Below are 17489 nucleotides of genomic sequence, written 5' to 3'. Positions count from 1 at the left end.
ATATTAAATCCAACAACTGGAAGTTGTGGGATTTATTACAACAATTAATTTGATACCAAATTCTTGGTATGTAACATTTAAGGAGACTTTAAAATTTAAAATAAAGTCTGCCCATTCTAGCCTATGAAGGCCATTTACTTCAATGAGGGAAAAACAAATTTGGCTGTTTTTACCTCACCAGGGCTTATAAATCTATTTTTATAAAGTCCCTGCTTATAGTTACATGGCACCCAGCCCTAGGGGCACATAGGGCACACCTTAGGGGTGACTTATATGTAAAAATAAGGTAGTTTAAGACTTTGGAAGTACCTTTAATTCCAAAGTCGAATTTGCATATAACTTTAATTTAAAAGCAGCCAGCAAGGCAGGCTTGCTTTTAAAATGACACTTGGAAAGGACGTGGCTGAAGGGGCACCAAAGCCAACGACCAAGTCAAGAATGATATTTTGGGATGTCACACTCTAAACATCCCCCATACTCACACAAGTCAATTGTATGACCCTGTAGGAGTCTTGTGTTTGTCATTCCACTGACACTGTGTGTAATGCCCCGTTCTTGCGTCCTTTGCCCTGTGTCGCCTTTGTTTTTCTATCTTGAAAAGAATATTTGTAGTGAGTCTCCCCAATGAACTAAAAAGTGTGGTTAAATCCAAAATGATTGTGAGGCCCCAGTGAGATTTGAACTCACGACCCCTGGTTTACAAGACCAGTGCTCTAACCCCTGAGCTATGGAGCCAGGAGCTTGTCACGATGCCGTGCTGGGGACTATATGAAGGAGCAGAGCATACCTGAGTTACAATGGAATCAGCAGGAGAGAGGATTGTGTGAGTCTGAGAAAGAAAAGGGGCATAGCTTCAAACCTGAATCTGGCATAGCTTTCCAAGGCTACTATTGCCAGTGATTGTGTATTTTAAAAAGGTAGTAAATTTGTATCCTTTCAAGGAGTACATCTATGGGTGCAGATTTGCTACTTTTTTGGTAAACTGATCACTAATTGGAATATTTAGAAAGAAGGGACGCAGTGCAGCACAGCGAGCAAAGTTCCTTTGTTCGTCACTCGAAGAGAGCAGAACTGAGACATATCTTCACAGAAATGGTGCAGTTCTGCTCTTTGTCTATGCAAAGGTGCAATTCGGGCTGCTTTGATTGCAAGGGTATCTGCCTTATGTTCAGGAGAGCTGATGTGCATAAAGGGATATCTTCCTCCAACTATCATAGGAGATTTTTTAGAGTCAAGCCTGCGCTAGAATGCGCTTGCGCATGCGTATTGCTTGCGAGACGCTGTTGTAGTTAGAAAAGGGCTAGGAGCCCCGTCCATTTCACGTTGGTGTCTTTCATTGGTTCGTGGGCTTCCCTGTTAAAATCTGCTTGCTTTCGTTAGTGGAAGGCATGCATACGTCATGCCTTTTCCGGTGGTTAGCCCTCCTTGAGCGCAGCGACCAAGTACTGAAAACATAGGAGGCTCGCTGTTTTCCATCTGGTTTGTGGACTACTTTTTCTCTTTTTTTCACAGCACGATCTTGTTTGACAGAAGTCGAGCTCATTGCATAACATCGACCCAGTTACATATTTAATTGAACTTTTGCCGGTTACATAGATAATTGCACTTTTGCCGATAGGTTTCAATATGAGTGAACTGTAGCAGCGCGATTGCGCTCATTATTTACATTTAATGAGTCAAGAAAAGTCTGGTTGGGAGTTTACAACTGCTAATAGCTCTATCTCGGAGAAATGCCAGACCAGTTGTATTGCAAGTGCTTGTTTACTCCTTGTATCTGTTCTGCAAATTGCAGCACACCACATGCAAAGAGGCAGTAACATGGAGAAATAAAGACATCTGTTCTCCTTACACCAGCCTCGGGGAGGCGCACCATTGTGGCACAAAACCATGACTGTATGTTTTTGTAAACATGGGTTTACATCAAAATCCATGTGTGGATGTACAAGAAAACCATGTACCACCTGTGGAACACCTACCTGACGCAAAGTAAAGCATGGCAGAGCAAGGTGCTGTGTGCTGTTACTTTTTCTTAACATGTGCATGGCTTTGTAAATACCAAAAAACTAATTGTGTTAATGCTGCATCGAAAAAGTGATGCAACCCGATGAAAAATCTGCTTAAACATGGGCCTAAATGTACACTTAAATTCCGGACCCGAAAAAAAGAACAAGTTAAAATCTCACAGTGAAATCAGGATGATATTAAAAAAATGACATGTGCATTGGAAAGGACGTGGCTGAAGGGGCACCAAAGCCAACGACCAAGTCAAGAATGATATTTTGGGATGTCACACTCTAAACATCCCCCATACTCACACAAGTCAATTGTATGACCCTGTAGGAGTCTTGTGTTTGTCATTCCACTGACACTGTGTGTAATGCCCCCCTTTCTTGCGTGCTTTGCCCTGTGTCGCCTTTGTTTTTCTCTCTTGAAAAGAATATTTGTAGTGAGACTCCCCAATGAACTAAAAAGTGTTGTTAAATCCAAAATGTTTATGAGGCCCCAGTGAGATTTGAACTCACGACCCCTGGTTTACAAGACCAGTGCACTAACCCCTGAGCTATGGAGCCAGGAGCTTGTCAGGATGCTGTGCTGGGGAGTATATGAAGGAGCAGAGCATACCTGAGTTACCATGGAATCAGCAGGAGAAAGGATTGTGTGAGTCTGAGAAAGAAAAGGGGCATAGCTTCAAACCTGAATCTGGCATAGCTTTCCAAGGCTACTATTGCCAGTGATTGTGTATTTTAAAAAGGTAGTAAATTTGTATCCTTTCAAGGAGTACATCTATGGGTGCAGATTTGCTACTTTTTTGGTAAACTGATCACTAATTGCAATATTTAGAAAGAAGGGACGCAGTGCAGCACAGCGAGCAAAGTTCCTTTGTGCGTCACTCGAAGAGAGCAGAACTGAGACATATCTTCACAGAAATGGTGCAGTTCTGCTCTTTGTCTATGCAAAGGTGCACTTCGGGCTGCCTTGAGTGCAAGGGTATCTGCCTTATGTTCAGGAGAGCTGATGTTTATAAAGGGATATCTTCCTCCAACTATCCTAGGAGATTTTTTAGAGTCAAGCCTGCGCTAGAATGCGCTTGCGCATGCGTATTGCTTGCGAGACGCTGTAGTAGTTAGAAAAGGGCTAGGAGCCCCGTCCATTTCACGTTGGTGTCTTTCATTGGTTCGTGGGCTTCCCTGTTAAAATCTCCTTGCTTTCATTAGTGGAAGGCATGCATACGTCATGCCTTTTCCGGTGGTTAGCCCTCCTTGAGCGCAGCGACCAAGTACTGAAAACATAGGAGGCTCGCTGTTTTCCATCTGGTTTGTGGACTACTTTTCCTCTTTTTTTCACAGCACGATCTCGTTTGACAGAAGTCGAGCTCATTGCATGACATCGACCCTGTTACATAATTAATTGAACTTTTGCCGGTTACATAGATAATTGCACTTTTGCCGATAGGTTTCAATATAAGTGAACTGTAGCAGCGCGATTGCGCTCATTATTTACATTTAATGAGTCAAGAAAAGTCTGGTTGGGAGTTTACAACTGCTAATAGCTCTATCTCGGAGAAATGCCAGACCAGTTGTATTGCAAGTACTTGTTTACTCTTTGTATCTGTTCTGCTAATTGCAGCACACCACATGCAAAGAGGCAGTGACATGGAGAAATAAAGACATCTGTTCTCCTTACACCAGCCTCGGGGAGGCGCACCATTGTGGCACAAAACCATGACTGTATGTTTTTGTAAACATGGGTTTACATCAAAATCCATGTGTGGATGTACAAGAAAACCATGTACCGCCTGTGGAACACCTACCTGACGCAAAGTAAAGCATGGCAGAGCAAGGTGCTGTGTGCTGTTACTTTTTCTTAACATGTGCATGGCTTTGTAAATACCAAAAAACGAATTGTGTTAATGCTGCATCGAAAAAGTGATGCAACCCGATGAAAAATCTGTTTAAACATGGGCCTAAATGTACACTTAAATTCCGGACCCGAAAAAAAGAACAAGTTAAAATCTCACAGTGAAATCAGGATGATATTAAAAAAATGACATGTGCATTGGAAAGGACGTGGCTGAAGGGGCACCAAAGCCAACGACCAAGTCAAGAATGATATTTTGGGATGTCACATTCTAAACATCCCCCATACTCACACAAGTCAATTGTATGACCCTGTAGGAGTCTTGTGTTTGTCATTCCACTGACACTGTGTGTAATGCCCCCCGTTCTTGCGTGCTTTGCCCTGTGTCGCCTTTGTTTTTCTATCTTGAAAAGAATATTTGTAGTGAGGCTCCCCAATGAACTAAAAAGTGTTGTTAAATCCAAAATGTTTGTGAGGCCCCAGTGAGATTTGAACTCACGACCGCTGGTTTACAAGACCAGTGCTCTAACCCCTGAGCTATGGAGCCAGGAGCTTGGCAGGATGCCGTGCTGGGGACTATATGAAGGAGCAGAGCATACCTGAGTTACAATGGAATCAGCAGGAGAGAGGATTGTGTGAGTCTGAGAAAGAAAAGGGGCATAGCTTCAAACCTCAATCTGGCATAGCTTTCCAAGGCTACTATTGCCAGTGATTGTGTATTTTAAAAAGGTAGTAAATTTGTATCCTTTTAAGGAATACATCTATGGGTGCAGATTTGCTACTTTTTTGGTAAACTGATCACTAATTGGAATATTTAGAAAGAAGGTACGCAGTGCAGCACAGCGAGCAAAGTTCCTTTGTGCGTCACTCGAAGACAGCAGAACTGAGACATATCTTCACAGAAATGGTGCAGTTCTGCTCTTTGTCTATGCAAAGGTGCACTTCGGGCTGCCTTGAGTGCAAGGGTATCTGCCTTATGTTCAGGAGAGCTTATGTGCATAAAGGGATATCTTCCTCCAACTATCATAGGAGATTTTTTAGAGTCAAGCCTGCGCTAGAATGCGCTTGCGCATGCGTATTGCTTGCGAGACACTGTAGTAGTTAGAAAAGGGCTAGGAGTCCCGTCCATTTCACATTGGTGTCTTTCATTGGTTCGTGGGCTTCCCTGTTAAAATCTGCTTGCTTTCGTTAGTGGAAGGCATGCATACGTCATGCCTTTTCCGGTGGTTAGCCCTCCTTGAGCGCAGCGACCAAGTACTGAAAACATAGGAGGCTCGCTGTTTTCCATCTGGTTTGTGGACTACTTTTTCTCTTTTTTTCACAGCACGATCTCGTTTGACAGAAGTCGAGCTCATTGCATGACATCGACCCTGTTACATAATTAATTGAACTTTTGCCGGTTACATAGATAATTGCACTTTTGCCGATAGGTTTCAATATGAGTGAACTGTAGCAGCGCGATTGCGCTCATTATTTACATTTAATGAGTCAAGAAAAGTCTGGTTGGGAGTTTACAACTGCTAATAGCTCTATCTCGGAGAAATGCCAGACCAGTTGTATTGCAAGTGCTTGTTTACTCTTTGAATCTGTTCTGCAAATTGCAGCACACCACATGCAAAGAGGCAGTAACATGGAGAAATAAAGACATCTGTTCTCCTTACACCAGCCTCGGGGAGGCGCACCATTGTGGCACAAAAATATGACTGTATGTTTTTATAAACATGGGTTTACATCAAAATCCATGTGTGGATGTACAAGAAAACCATGTACCACCTGTGGAACACCTACCTGACGCAAAGTAAAGCATGGCAGAGCAAGGTGCTGTGTGCTGTTACCTTTTCTTAACATGTGCATGGCTTTGTATATACCAAAAAACGAATTGTGTTAATGCTGCATTGAAAAAGTGATGCAACCTGATGAAAAATCTGTTTAAACATGGTCCTAAATATACACTTACATTCCGGACCCGAAAAATAGAACAAGTTAAAATCTCACAGTGAAATCAGGATGATATTAAAAAAAATGACATGTGCATTGGAAAGGACGTGGCTGAAGGGGCACCAAAGCCAACGACCAAGTCAAGAATGATATTTTGGGATGTCACGCTCTAAACATCCCCCATACTCACACAAGTCAATTGTATGACCCTGTAGGAGTCTTGTGTTTGTCATTCCACTGACACTGTGTGTAATGCCCCCCTTTCTTGCGTGCTTTGCCCTGTGTCGCCTTTGTTTTTCTATCTTGAAAAGAATATTTGTAGTGAGGCTCCCCAATGAACTAAAAAGTGTTGTTAAATCCCAAATGTTTGTGAGACCCCAGTGAGATTTGAACTCACGACCCCTGGTTTACAAGACCAGTGCTCTAACCCCTGAGGTATGGAGCCAGGAGCTTGTCAGGATGCCGTGCTGGAGACTATATGAAGGAGCAGAGCATACCTGAGTTACAATGGAATCAGCAGGAGAGAGGATTGTGTGAGTCTGAGAAAGAAAAGGGGCATAGCTTCAAACCTCAATCTGGCATAGCTTTCCAAGGCTACTATTGCCAGTGATTGTGTATTTTAAAAAGGTAGTAAATTTGTATCCTTTCAAGGAGTACATCTATGGGTGCAGATTTGCTACTTTTTTGGTAAACTGATCACTAATTGGAATATTTAGAAAGAAGGGACGCAGTGCAGCACAGCGAGCAAAGTTCCTTTGTGCGTCACTCGAAGAGAGCAGAACTGAGACATATCTTCACAGAAATGGTGCAGTTCTGCTCTTTGTCTATGCAAAGGTGCACTTCGGGCTGCCTTGAGTGCAAGGGTATCTGCCTTATGTTCAGGAGAGCTGATGTGCATAAAGGGATATCTTCCTCCAACTATCATAGGAGATTTTTTAGAGTCAAGCCTGCGCTAGAATGCGCTTGCGCATGCGTATTGCTTGCAAGACGCTGTTGTAGTTAGAAAAGGGCTAGGAGCCCCGTCCATTTCACGTTGGTGTCTTTCATTGGTTCGTGGGCTTCCCTGTTAAAATCTGCTTGCTTTCGTTAGTGGAAGGCATGCATACGTCATGCCTTTTCCGGTGGTTAGCCCTCCTTCAGCGCAGCGACCAAGTACTGAAAACATAGGAGGCTCTCTGTTTTCCATCTGGTTTGTGGACTACTTTTTCTCTTTTTTTTCACAGCACGATCTCGTTTGACAGAAGTTGAGCTCATTGCATGACATCAACCCTTTTACATAATTAATTGAACTTTTGCCGGTTACATAGATAATTGCACTTTTGCCGATAGGTTTCAATATAAGTGAACTGTAGCAGCGCGATTGCGCTCATTATTTACATTTAATGAGTCAAGAAAAGTCTGGTTGGGAGTTTACAACTGCTAATAGCTCTATCTCGGAGAAATGCCAGACCAGTTGTATTGCAAGTACTTGTTTACTCTTTGTATCTGTTCTGCTAATTGCAGCACACCACATGGAAAGAGGCAGTGACATGGAGAAATAAAGACATCTGTTCTCCTTACACCAGCCTCGGGGAGGCGCACCATTGTGGCACAAAACCATGACTGTATGTTTTTGTAAACATGGGTTTACATCAAAATCCATGTGTGGATGTACAAGAAAACCATGTACCGCCTGTGGAACACCTACCTGACGCAAAGTAAAGCATGGCAGAGCAAGGTGCTGTGTGCTGTTACTTTTTCTTAACATGTGCATGGCTTTGTAAATACCAAAAAACGAATTGTGTTAATGCTGCATCGAAAAAGTGATGCAACCCGATGAAAAATCTGTTTAAACATGGGCCTAAATGTACACTTAAATTCCGGACCCGAAAAAAAGAACAAGTTAAAATCTCACAGTGAAATCAGGATGATATTAAAAAAATGACATGTGCATTGGAAAGGACGTGGCTGAAGGGGCACCAAAGCCAACGACCAAGTCAAGAATGATATTTTGGGATGTCACATTCTAAACATCCCCCATACTCACACAAGTCAATTGTATGACCCTGTAGGAGTCTTGTGTTTGTCATTCCACTGACACTGTGTGTAATGCCCCCCGTTCTTGCGTGCTTTGCCCTGTGTCGCCTTTGTTTTTCTATGTTGAAAAGAATATTTGTAGTGAGGCTCCCCAATGAACTAAAAAGTGTTGTTAAATCCAAAATGTTTGTGAGGCCCCAGTGAGATTTGAACTCACGACCCCTGGTTTACAAGACCAGTACTCTAACCCCTGAGCTATGGAGCCAGGAGCTGGTCAAGATGCCGTGCTGGGGACTATATGAAGGAGCAGAGCACACCTGAGTCACAATGGAATCAGCAGGAGAGAGGATTGTGTGAGTCTGAGAAAGAAAAGGGGCATAGCTTCAAACCTCAATCTGGCATAGCTTTCCAAGGCTACTATTGCCAGTGATTGTGTATTTTAAAAAGGTAGTAAATTTGTATCCTTTCAAGGAGTACATCTATGGGTGCAGATTTGCTACTTTTTTGGTAAACTGATCACTAATTGGAATATTTAGAAAGAAGGGACGCAGTGCAGCACAGCCAGCAAAGTTCCTTTGTGCGTCACTCGAAGAGAGCAGAACTGAGACATATCTTCACAGAAATGGTGCAGTTCTGCTCTTTGTCTATGCAAAGGTGCACTTCGGGCTGCCTTGAGTGAAAGGGTATCTGCCTTATGTTCAGGAGAGCTGATGTGCATAAAGGGATATCTTCCTCCAACTATCATAGGAGATTTTTTAGAGTCAAGCCTGCGCTAGAATGCGCTTGCGCATGCGTATTGCTTGCGAGACGCTGTTGTAGTTAGAAAAGGGCTAGGAGCCCCGTCCATTTCACGTTGGTGTCTTTCATTGGTTCGTGGGCTTCCCTGTTAAAATCTGCTTGCTTTCGTTAGTGGAAGGCATGCATACGTCATGCCTTTTCCGGTGGTTAGCCCTCCTTGAGCGCAGCGACCAAGTACTGAAAACATAGGAGGCTCGCTGTTTTCCATCTGGTTTGTGGACTACTTTTTCTCTTTTTTTCACAGCACGATCTCGTTTGACAGAAGTCGAGCTCATTGCATGACATCGACCCTGTTACATAATTAATTGAACTTTTGCCGGTTACATAGATAATTGCACTTTTGCCGATAGGTTTCAATATGAGTGAACTGTAGCAGCGCGATTGCGCTCATTATTTACATTTAATGAGTCAAGAAAAGTCTGGTTGGGAGTTTACAACTGCTAATAGCTCTATCTCGGAGAAATGCCAGACCAGTTGTATTGCAAGTGCTTGTTTACTCCTTGTATCTGTTCTGCAAATTGCAGCACACCACATGCAAAGAGGCAGTAACATGGAGAAATAAAGACATCTGTTCTCCTTACACCAGCCTCGGGGAGGCGCACCATTGTGGCACAAAACCATGACTGTATGTTTTTGTAAACATGGGTTTACATCAAAATCCATGTGTGGATGTACAAGAAAACCATGTACCACCTGTGGAACACCTACCTGACGCAAAGTAAAGCATGGCAGAGCAAGGTGCTGTGTGCTGTTACTTTTTCTTAACATGTGCATGGCTTTGTAAATACCAAAAAACTAATTGTGTTAATGCTGCATCGAAAAGTGATGCAACCCGATGAAAAATCTGTTTAAACATGGGCCTAAATGTACACTTAAATTCCGGACCCGAAAAAAAGAACAAGTTAAAATCTCACAGTGAAATCAGGATGATATTTAAAAAATGACATGTGCATTGGAAAGGACGTGGCTGAAGGGGCACCAAAGCCAACGACCAAGTCAAGAATGATATTTTGGGATGTCACACTCTAAACATCCCCCATACTCACACAAGTCAATTGTATGACCCTGTAGGAGTCTTGTGTTTGTCATTCCACTGACACTGTGTGTAATGCCCCCCTTTCTTGCGTGCTTTGCCCTGTGTCGCCTTTGTTTTTCTATCTTGAAAAGAATATTTGTAGTGAGGCTCCCCAATGAACTAAAAAGTGTTGTTAAATCCAAAATGTTTGTGAGGCCCCAGTGAGATTTGAACTCACGACCCCTGGTTTACAAGACCAGTGCTCTAACCCCTGAGCTATGGAGCCAGGAGCTTGGCAGGATGCCGTGCTGGGGACTATATGAAGGAGCAGAGCATACCTGAGTTACAATGGAATCAGCAGGAGAGAGGATTGTGTGAGTCTGAGAAAGAAAAGGGGCATAGCTTCAAACCTCAATCTGGCATAGCTTTCCAAGGCTACTATTGCCAGTGATTGTGTATTTTAAAAAGGTAGTAAATTTGTATCCTTTCAAGGAATACATCTATGGGTGCAGATTTGCTACTTTTTTGGTAAACTGATCACTAATTGGAATATTTAGAAAGAAGGTGCGCAGTGCAGCACAGCGAGCAAAGTTCCTTTGTGCGTCACTCGAAGAGAGCAGAACTGAGACATATCTTCACAGAAATGGTGCAGTTCTGCTCTTTGTCTATGCAAAGGTGCACTTCGGGCTGCCTTGAGTGCAAGGGTATCTGCCTTATGTTCAGGAGAGCTGATGTGCATAAAGGGATATCTTCCTCAAACTATCATAGGAGATTTTTTAGAGTCAAGCCTGCGCTAGAATGCGCTTGCGCATGCGTATTGCTTGCGAGACGCTGTTGTAGTTAGAAAAGGGCTAGGAGCCCCGTCCATTTCACGTTGGTGTCTTTCATTGGTTCGTGGGCTTCCCTGTTAAAATCTGCTTGCTTTCGTTAGTGGAAGGCATGCATACGTCATGCCTTTTCCGGTGGTTAGCCCTCCTTGAGCGCAGCGACCAAGTACTGAAAACATAGGAGGCTCACTGTTTTCCATCTGGTTTGTGGACTACTTTTTCTCTTTTTTACACAGCACGATCTCGTTTGACAGAAGTCGAGCTCATTGCATGACATCGACCCTGTTACATAATTAATTGAACTTTTGCTGGTTACATAGATAATTGCACTTTTGCCGATAGGTTTCAATATGAGTGAACTGTAGCAGCGCGATTGCGCTCATTATTTACATTTAACGAGTCAAGAAAAGTCTGGTTGGGAGTTTACAACTGCTAATAGCTCTATCTCGGAGAAATGCCAGACCAGTTGTATTGCAAGTGCTTGTTTACTCTTTGTATCTGTTCTGCAAATTGCAGCACACCACATGCAAAGAGGCAGTAACATGGAGAAATAAAGACATCTGTTCTCCTTACACCAGCCTCGGGGAGGCGCACCATTGTGGCACAAAAATATGACTGTATGTTTTTATAAACATGGGTTTACATCAAAATCCATGTGTGGATGTACAAGAAAACCATGTACCACCTGTGGAACACCTACCTGACGCAAAGTAAAGCATGGCAGAGCAAGGTGCTGTGTGCTGTTACCTTTTCTTAACATGTGCATGGCTTTGTATATACCAAAAAACGAATTGTGTTAATGCTGCATTGAAAAAGTGATGCAACCTGATGAAAAATCTGTTTAAACGTGGGCCTAAATATACACTTACATTCCGGACCCGAAAAAAAGAACAAGTTAAAATCTCACAGTGAAATCAGGATGATATTAAAAAAATGACATGTGCATTGGAAAGGACGTGGCTGAAGGGGCACCAAAGCCAACGACCAAGTCAAGAATGATATTTTGGGATGTCACGCTCTAAACATCCCCCATACTCACACAAGTCAATTGTATGACCCTGTAGGAGTCTTGTGTTTGTCATTCCACTGACACTGTGTGTAATGCCCCCCTTTCTTGCGTGCTTTGCCCTGTGTCGCCTTTGTTTTTCTATCTTGAAAAGAATATTTGTAGTGAGGCTCCCCAATGAACTAAAAAGTGTTGTTAAATCCCAAATGTTTGAGAGGCCCCAGTGAGATTTGAACTCACGACCCCTGGTTTACAAGACCAGTGCTCTAACCCCTGAGGTATGGAGCCAGGAGCTTGTCAGGATGCCGTGCTGGAGACTATATGAAGGAGCAGAGCATACCTGAGTTACAATGGAATCAGCAGGAGAGAGGATTGTGTGAGTCTGAGAAAGAAAAGGGGCATAGCTTCAAACCTCAATCTGGCAGAGCTTTCCAAGGCTACTATTGCCAGTGATTTTGTATTTTAAAAAGGTAGTAAATTTGTATCCTTTCAAGGAGTACATCTATGGGTGCAGATTTGCTACTTTTTTGGTAAACTGATCACTAATTGGAATATTTAGAAAGAAGGGACGCAGTGCAGCACAGCGAGCAAAGTTCCTTTGTGCGTCACTCGAAGAGAGCAGAACTGAGACATATCTTCACAGAAATGGTGCAGTTCTGCTCTTTGTCTATGCAAAGGTGCACTTCGGGCTGCCTTGAGTGCAAGGGTATCTGCCTTATGTTCAGGAGAGCTGATGTGCATAAAGGGATATCTTCCTCCAACTATCATAGGAGATTTTTTAGAGTCAAGCCTGCGCTAGAATGCGCTTGCGCATGCGTATTGCTTGCGAGACGCTGTTGTAGTTAGAAAAGGGCTAGGAGACCCGTCCATTTCACGTTGGTGTCTTTCATTGGTTCGTGGGCTTCCCTGTTAAAATCTGCTTGCTTTCGTTAGTGGAAGGCATGCATACTTCATGCCTTTTCCGGTGGTTAGCCCTCCTTGAGCGCAGTGACCAAGTACTGAAAACATAGGAGGCTCACTGTTTTCCATCTGGTTTGTGGACTACTTTTTCTCTTTTTTTCACAGCACGATCTCGTTTGACAGAAGTCGAGCTCATTGCATGACATCGACCCTGTTACATAATTAATTGAACTTTTGCCGGTTACATAGATAATTGCACTTTTGCCGATAGGTTTCAATATGAGTGAACTGTAGCAGCGGGATTGCGCTCATTATTTACATTTAATGAGTCAAGAAAAGTCTGGTTGGGAGTTTACAACTGCTAATAGCTCTATCTCGGAGAAATGCCAGACCAGTTGTATTGCAAGTGCTTGTTTACTCTTTGTATCTGTTCTGCAAATTGCAGCACACCACATGCAAAGAGGCAGTGACATGGAGAAATAAAGACATCTGTTCGCCTTACACCAGCCTCGGGTAGGCGCAACATTGTGGCACAAAACCATGACTGTATGTTTTTGTAAATATGGGTTTACATCAAAATCCATGTGTGGATGTACAAGAAAACCATGTACCACCTGTGGAACACCTACCTGACGCAAAGTAAAGCATGGCAGAGCAAGGTGCTGTGTGCTGTTACTTTTTCTTAACATGTGCATGGCTTTGTAAATACCAAAAAACTAATTGTGTTAATGCTGCATCGAAAAAGTGATGCAACCCGATGAAAAATCTGCTTAAACATGGGCCTAAATGTACACTTAAATTCCGGACCCGAAAAAAAGAACAAGTTAAAATCTCACAGTGAAATCAGGATGATATTAAAAAAATGACATGTGCATTGGAAAGGACGTGGCTGAAGGGGCACCAAAGCCAACGACCAAGTCAAGAATGATATTTTGGGATGTCACATTCTAAACATCCCCCATACTCACACAAGTCAATTGTATGACCCTGTAGGAGTCTTGTGTTTGTCATTCCACTGACACTGTGTGTAATGCCCCCCGTTCTTGCGTGCTTTGCCCTGTGTCGCCTTTGTTTTTCTATCTTGAAAAGAATATTTGTAGTGAGGCTCCCCAATGAACTAAAAAGTGTTGTTAAATCCAAAATGTTTGTGAGGCCCCAGTGAGATTTGAACTCACGACCCCTGGTTTACAAGACCAGTGCTCTAACCCCTGAGCTATGGAGCCAGGAGCTGGTCAAGATGCCGTGCTGGTGACTATATGAAGGAGCAGAGCACACCTGAGTCACAATGGAATCAGCAGGAGAGAGGATTGTGTGAGTCTGAGAAAGAAAAGTGGCATAGCTTCAAACCTCAATCTGGCATAGCTTTCCAAGGCTACTATTGCCAGTGATTGTGTATTTTAAAAAGGTAGTAAATTTGTATCCTTTCAAGGAGTACATCTATGGGTGCAGATTTGCTACTTTTTTGGTAAACTGATCACTAATTGGAATATTTAGAAAGAAGGGACGCAGTGCAGCACAGCCAGCAAAGTTCCTTTGTGCGTCACTCGAAGAGAGCAGAACTGAGACATATCTTCACAGAAATGGTGCAGTTCTGCTCTTTGTCTATGCAAAGGTGCACTTCGGGCTGCCTTGAGTGAAAGGGTATCTGCCTTATGTTCAGGAGAGCTGATGTGCATAAAGGGATATCTTCCTCCAACTATCATAGGAGATTTTTTAGAGTCAAGCCTGCGCTAGAATGCGCTTGCGCATGCGTATTGCTTGCGAGACGCTGTTGTAGTTAGAAAAGGGCTAGGAGCCCCGTCCATTTCACGTTGGTGTCTTTCATTGGTTTGTGGGCTTCCCTGTTAAAATCTGCTTGCTTTCGTTAGTGGAAGGCATGCATACGTCATGCCTTTTCCGGTGGTTAGCCCTCCTTGAGCGCAGCGACCAAGTACTGAAAACATAGGAGGCTCGCTGTTTTCCATCTGGTTTGTGGACTACTTTTTCTCTTTTTTTCACAGCACGATCTCGTTTGACAGAAGTCGAGCTCATTGCATGACATCGACCCTGTTACATAATTAATTGAACTTTTGCCGGTTACATAGATAATTGCACTTTTGCCGATAGGTTTCAATATGAGTGAACTGTAGCAGCGCGATTGCGCTCATTATTTACATTTAATGAGTCAAGAAAAGTCTGGTTGGGAGTTTACAACTGCTAATAGCTCTATCTCGGAGAAATGCCAGACCAGTTGTATTGCAAGTGCTTGTTTACTCCTTGTATCTGTTCTGCAAATTGCAGCACACCACATGCAAAGAGGCAGTAACATGGAGAAATAAAGACATCTGTTCTCCTTACACCAGCCTCGGGGAGGCGCACCATTGTGGCACAAAACCATGACTGTATGTTTTTGTAAACATGGGTTTACATCAAAATCCATATGTGGATGTACAAGAAAACCATGTACCACCTGTGGAACACCTACCTGACGCAAAGTAAAGCATGGCAGAGCAAGGTGCTGTGTGCTGTTACTTTTTCTTAACATGTGCATGGCTTTGTAAATACCAAAAAACGAATTGTGTTAATGCTGCATCGAAAAAGTGATGCAACCCGATGAAAAATCTGTTTAAACATGGGCCTAAATGTATAATTAAATTCCGGACCCGAAAAAAAGAACAAGTTAAAATCTCACAGTGAAATCAGGATGATATTAAAAAAATGACATGTGCATTGGAAAGGACGTGGCTGAAGGGGCACCAAAGCCAACGACCAAGTAAAGAATGATATTTTGGGATGTCACATTCTAAACATCCCCCATACTCACACAAGTCAATTGTATGACCCTGTAGGAGTCTTGTGTTTGTCATTCCACTGACACTGTGTGTAATGCCCCCCGTTCTTGCGTGCCTTGCCCTGTGTCACCTTTGTTTTTCTATCTTGAAAAGAAAATTTGTATTGAGGCTCCCCAATGAACTAAAAAGTGTTGTTAAATCCAAAATGTTTGTGAGGCCCCAGTGAGATTTGAACTCACGACCCCTGGTTTACAAGACCAGTGCTCTAACCCCTGAGCTATGGAGCCAGGAGCTGGTCAAGATGCCGTGCTGGGGACTATATGAAGGAGCAGAGCACACCTGAGTCACAATGGAATCAGCAGGAGAGAGGATTGTGTGAGTCTGAGAAAGAAAAGGGGCATAGCTTCAAACCTCAATCTGGCATAGCTTTCCAAGGCTACTATTGCCAGTGATTGTGTATTTTAAAAAGGTAGTAAATTTGTATCCTTTCAAGGAGTACATCTATGGGTGCAGATTTGCTACTTTTTTGGTAAACTGATCACTAATTGGAATATTTAGAAAGAAGGGACGCAGTGCAGCACAGCCAGCAAAGTTCCTTTGTGCGTCACTCGAAGAGAGCAGAACTGAGACATATCTTCACAGAAATGGTGCAGTTCTGCTCTTTGTCTATGCAAAGGTGCACTTCGGGCTGCCTTGAGTGAAAGGGTATCTGCCTTATGTTCAGGAGAGCTGATGTGCATAAAGGGATATCTTCCTCCAACTATCATAGGAGATTTTTTAGAGTCAAGCCTGCGCTAGAATGCGCTTGCGCATGCGTATTGCTTGCGAGACGCTGTTGTAGTTAGAAAAGGGCTAGGAGCCCCGTCCATTTCACGTTGGTGTCTTTCATTGGTTCGTGGGCTTCCCTGTTAAAATCTGCTTGCTTTCGTTAGTGGAAGGCATGCATACGTCATGCCTTTTCCGGTGGTTAGCCCTCCTTGAGCGCAGCGACCAAGTACTGAAAACATAGGAGGCTCGCTGTTTTCCATCTGGTTTGTGGACTACTTTTTCTCTTTTTTTCACAGCACGATCTCGTTTGACAGAAGTCGAGCTCATTGCATGACATCGACCCTGTTACATAATTAATTGAACTTTTGCCGGTTACATAGATAATTGCACTTTTGCCGATAGGTTTCAATATGAGTGAACTGTAGCAGCGCGATTGCGCTCATTATTTACATTTAATGAGTCAAGAAAAGTCTGGTTGGGAGTTTACAACTGCTAATAGCTCTATCTCGGAGAAATGCCAGACCAGTTGTATTGCAAGTGCTTGTTTACTCCTTGTATCTGTTCTGCAAATTGCAGCACACCACATGCAAAGAGGCAGTAACATGGAGAAATAAAGACATCTGTTCTCCTTACACCAGCCTCGGGGAGGCGCACCATTGTGGCACAAAACCATGACTGTATGTTTTTGTAAACATGGGTTTACAGCAAAATCCATGTGTGGATGTACAAGGAAACCATGTGCCACCTGTGGAACACCTACCTGACGCAAAGTAAAGCATGGCAGAGCAAGGTGCTGTGTGCTGTTACTTTTTCTTAACATGTGCATGGCTTTGTAAATACCAAAAAACTAATTGTGTTAATGCTGCATCGAAAAGTGATGCAACCCGATGAAAAATCTGTTTAAACATGGGCCTAAATGTATACTTAAATTCCGGACCCGAAAAAAAGAACAAGTTAAAATCTCACAGTGAAATCAGGATGATATTTAAAAAATGACATGTGCATTGGAAAGGACGTGGCTGAAGGGGCACCAAAGCCAACGACCAAGTCAAGAATGATATTTTGGGATGTCACATTCTAAACATCCCCCATACTCACACAAGTCAATTGTATGACCCTGTAGGAGTCTTGTGTTTGTCATTCCACTGACACTGTGTGTAATGCCCCCGTTCTTGCGTGCCTTGCCCTGTGTCACCTTTGTTTTTCTATCTTGAAAAGAATATTTGTATTGAGGCTCCCCAATGAACTAAAAAGTGTTGTTAAATCCAAAATGTTTGTGAGGCCCCAGTGAGATTTGAACTCACGACCCCTGGTTTACAAGACCAGTGCTCTAACCCCTGAGCTATGGAGCCAGGAGCTGGTCAAGATGCCGTGCTGGGGACTATATGAAGGAGCAGAGCACACCTGAGTCACAATGGAATCAGCAGGAGAGAGGATTGTGTGAGTCTGAGAAAGAAAAGGGGCATAGCTTCAAACCTCAATCTGGCATAGCTTTCCAAGGCTACTATTGCCAGTGATTGTGTATTTTAAAAAGGTAGTAAATTTGTATCCTTTCAAGGAATACATCTATGGGTGCAGATTTCCTACTTTTT

General features: G+C 43.1%; 10 non-coding genes across 10 annotated transcripts; all 10 read right to left on the bottom strand.

Moving 5' to 3' along the window:
• Positions 1–662: 662 nt before the first annotated feature.
• TRNAT-UGU (transfer RNA threonine (anticodon UGU)) lies at positions 663–735 on the bottom strand. The gene has a single exon. It is a non-coding gene; the product is annotated as a tRNA-Thr (tRNA).
• A 1762-nt stretch (positions 736–2497) lies between these two features.
• On the bottom strand, positions 2498–2570 carry TRNAT-UGU (transfer RNA threonine (anticodon UGU)). The gene has a single exon. It is a non-coding gene; the product is annotated as a tRNA-Thr (tRNA).
• A 1762-nt stretch (positions 2571–4332) lies between these two features.
• Positions 4333–4405, bottom strand: TRNAT-UGU (transfer RNA threonine (anticodon UGU)). Its single transcript has one exon. It is a non-coding gene; the product is annotated as a tRNA-Thr (tRNA).
• Positions 4406–6168: 1763 nt separating this feature from the next.
• TRNAT-UGU (transfer RNA threonine (anticodon UGU)) lies at positions 6169–6241 on the bottom strand. Its single transcript has one exon. It is a non-coding gene; the product is annotated as a tRNA-Thr (tRNA).
• Positions 6242–8004: 1763 nt separating this feature from the next.
• TRNAT-UGU (transfer RNA threonine (anticodon UGU)) lies at positions 8005–8077 on the bottom strand. The gene has a single exon. It is a non-coding gene; the product is annotated as a tRNA-Thr (tRNA).
• A 1761-nt stretch (positions 8078–9838) lies between these two features.
• TRNAT-UGU (transfer RNA threonine (anticodon UGU)) lies at positions 9839–9911 on the bottom strand. Its single transcript has one exon. It is a non-coding gene; the product is annotated as a tRNA-Thr (tRNA).
• A 1762-nt stretch (positions 9912–11673) lies between these two features.
• On the bottom strand, positions 11674–11746 carry TRNAT-UGU (transfer RNA threonine (anticodon UGU)). The gene has a single exon. It is a non-coding gene; the product is annotated as a tRNA-Thr (tRNA).
• Positions 11747–13508: 1762 nt separating this feature from the next.
• TRNAT-UGU (transfer RNA threonine (anticodon UGU)) lies at positions 13509–13581 on the bottom strand. The gene has a single exon. It is a non-coding gene; the product is annotated as a tRNA-Thr (tRNA).
• Positions 13582–15343: 1762 nt separating this feature from the next.
• TRNAT-UGU (transfer RNA threonine (anticodon UGU)) lies at positions 15344–15416 on the bottom strand. Its single transcript has one exon. It is a non-coding gene; the product is annotated as a tRNA-Thr (tRNA).
• A 1760-nt stretch (positions 15417–17176) lies between these two features.
• On the bottom strand, positions 17177–17249 carry TRNAT-UGU (transfer RNA threonine (anticodon UGU)). Its single transcript has one exon. It is a non-coding gene; the product is annotated as a tRNA-Thr (tRNA).
• Positions 17250–17489: the final 240 nt, after the last annotated feature.

This window comes from Pleurodeles waltl, unplaced genomic scaffold (genome assembly GCF_031143425.1).
Source record: "Pleurodeles waltl isolate 20211129_DDA unplaced genomic scaffold, aPleWal1.hap1.20221129 scaffold_39, whole genome shotgun sequence".
NCBI classification, from domain to species: domain Eukaryota; kingdom Metazoa; phylum Chordata; class Amphibia; order Caudata; family Salamandridae; genus Pleurodeles; species Pleurodeles waltl.
This window is presented reverse-complemented; position numbering and strand designations above follow the sequence as displayed.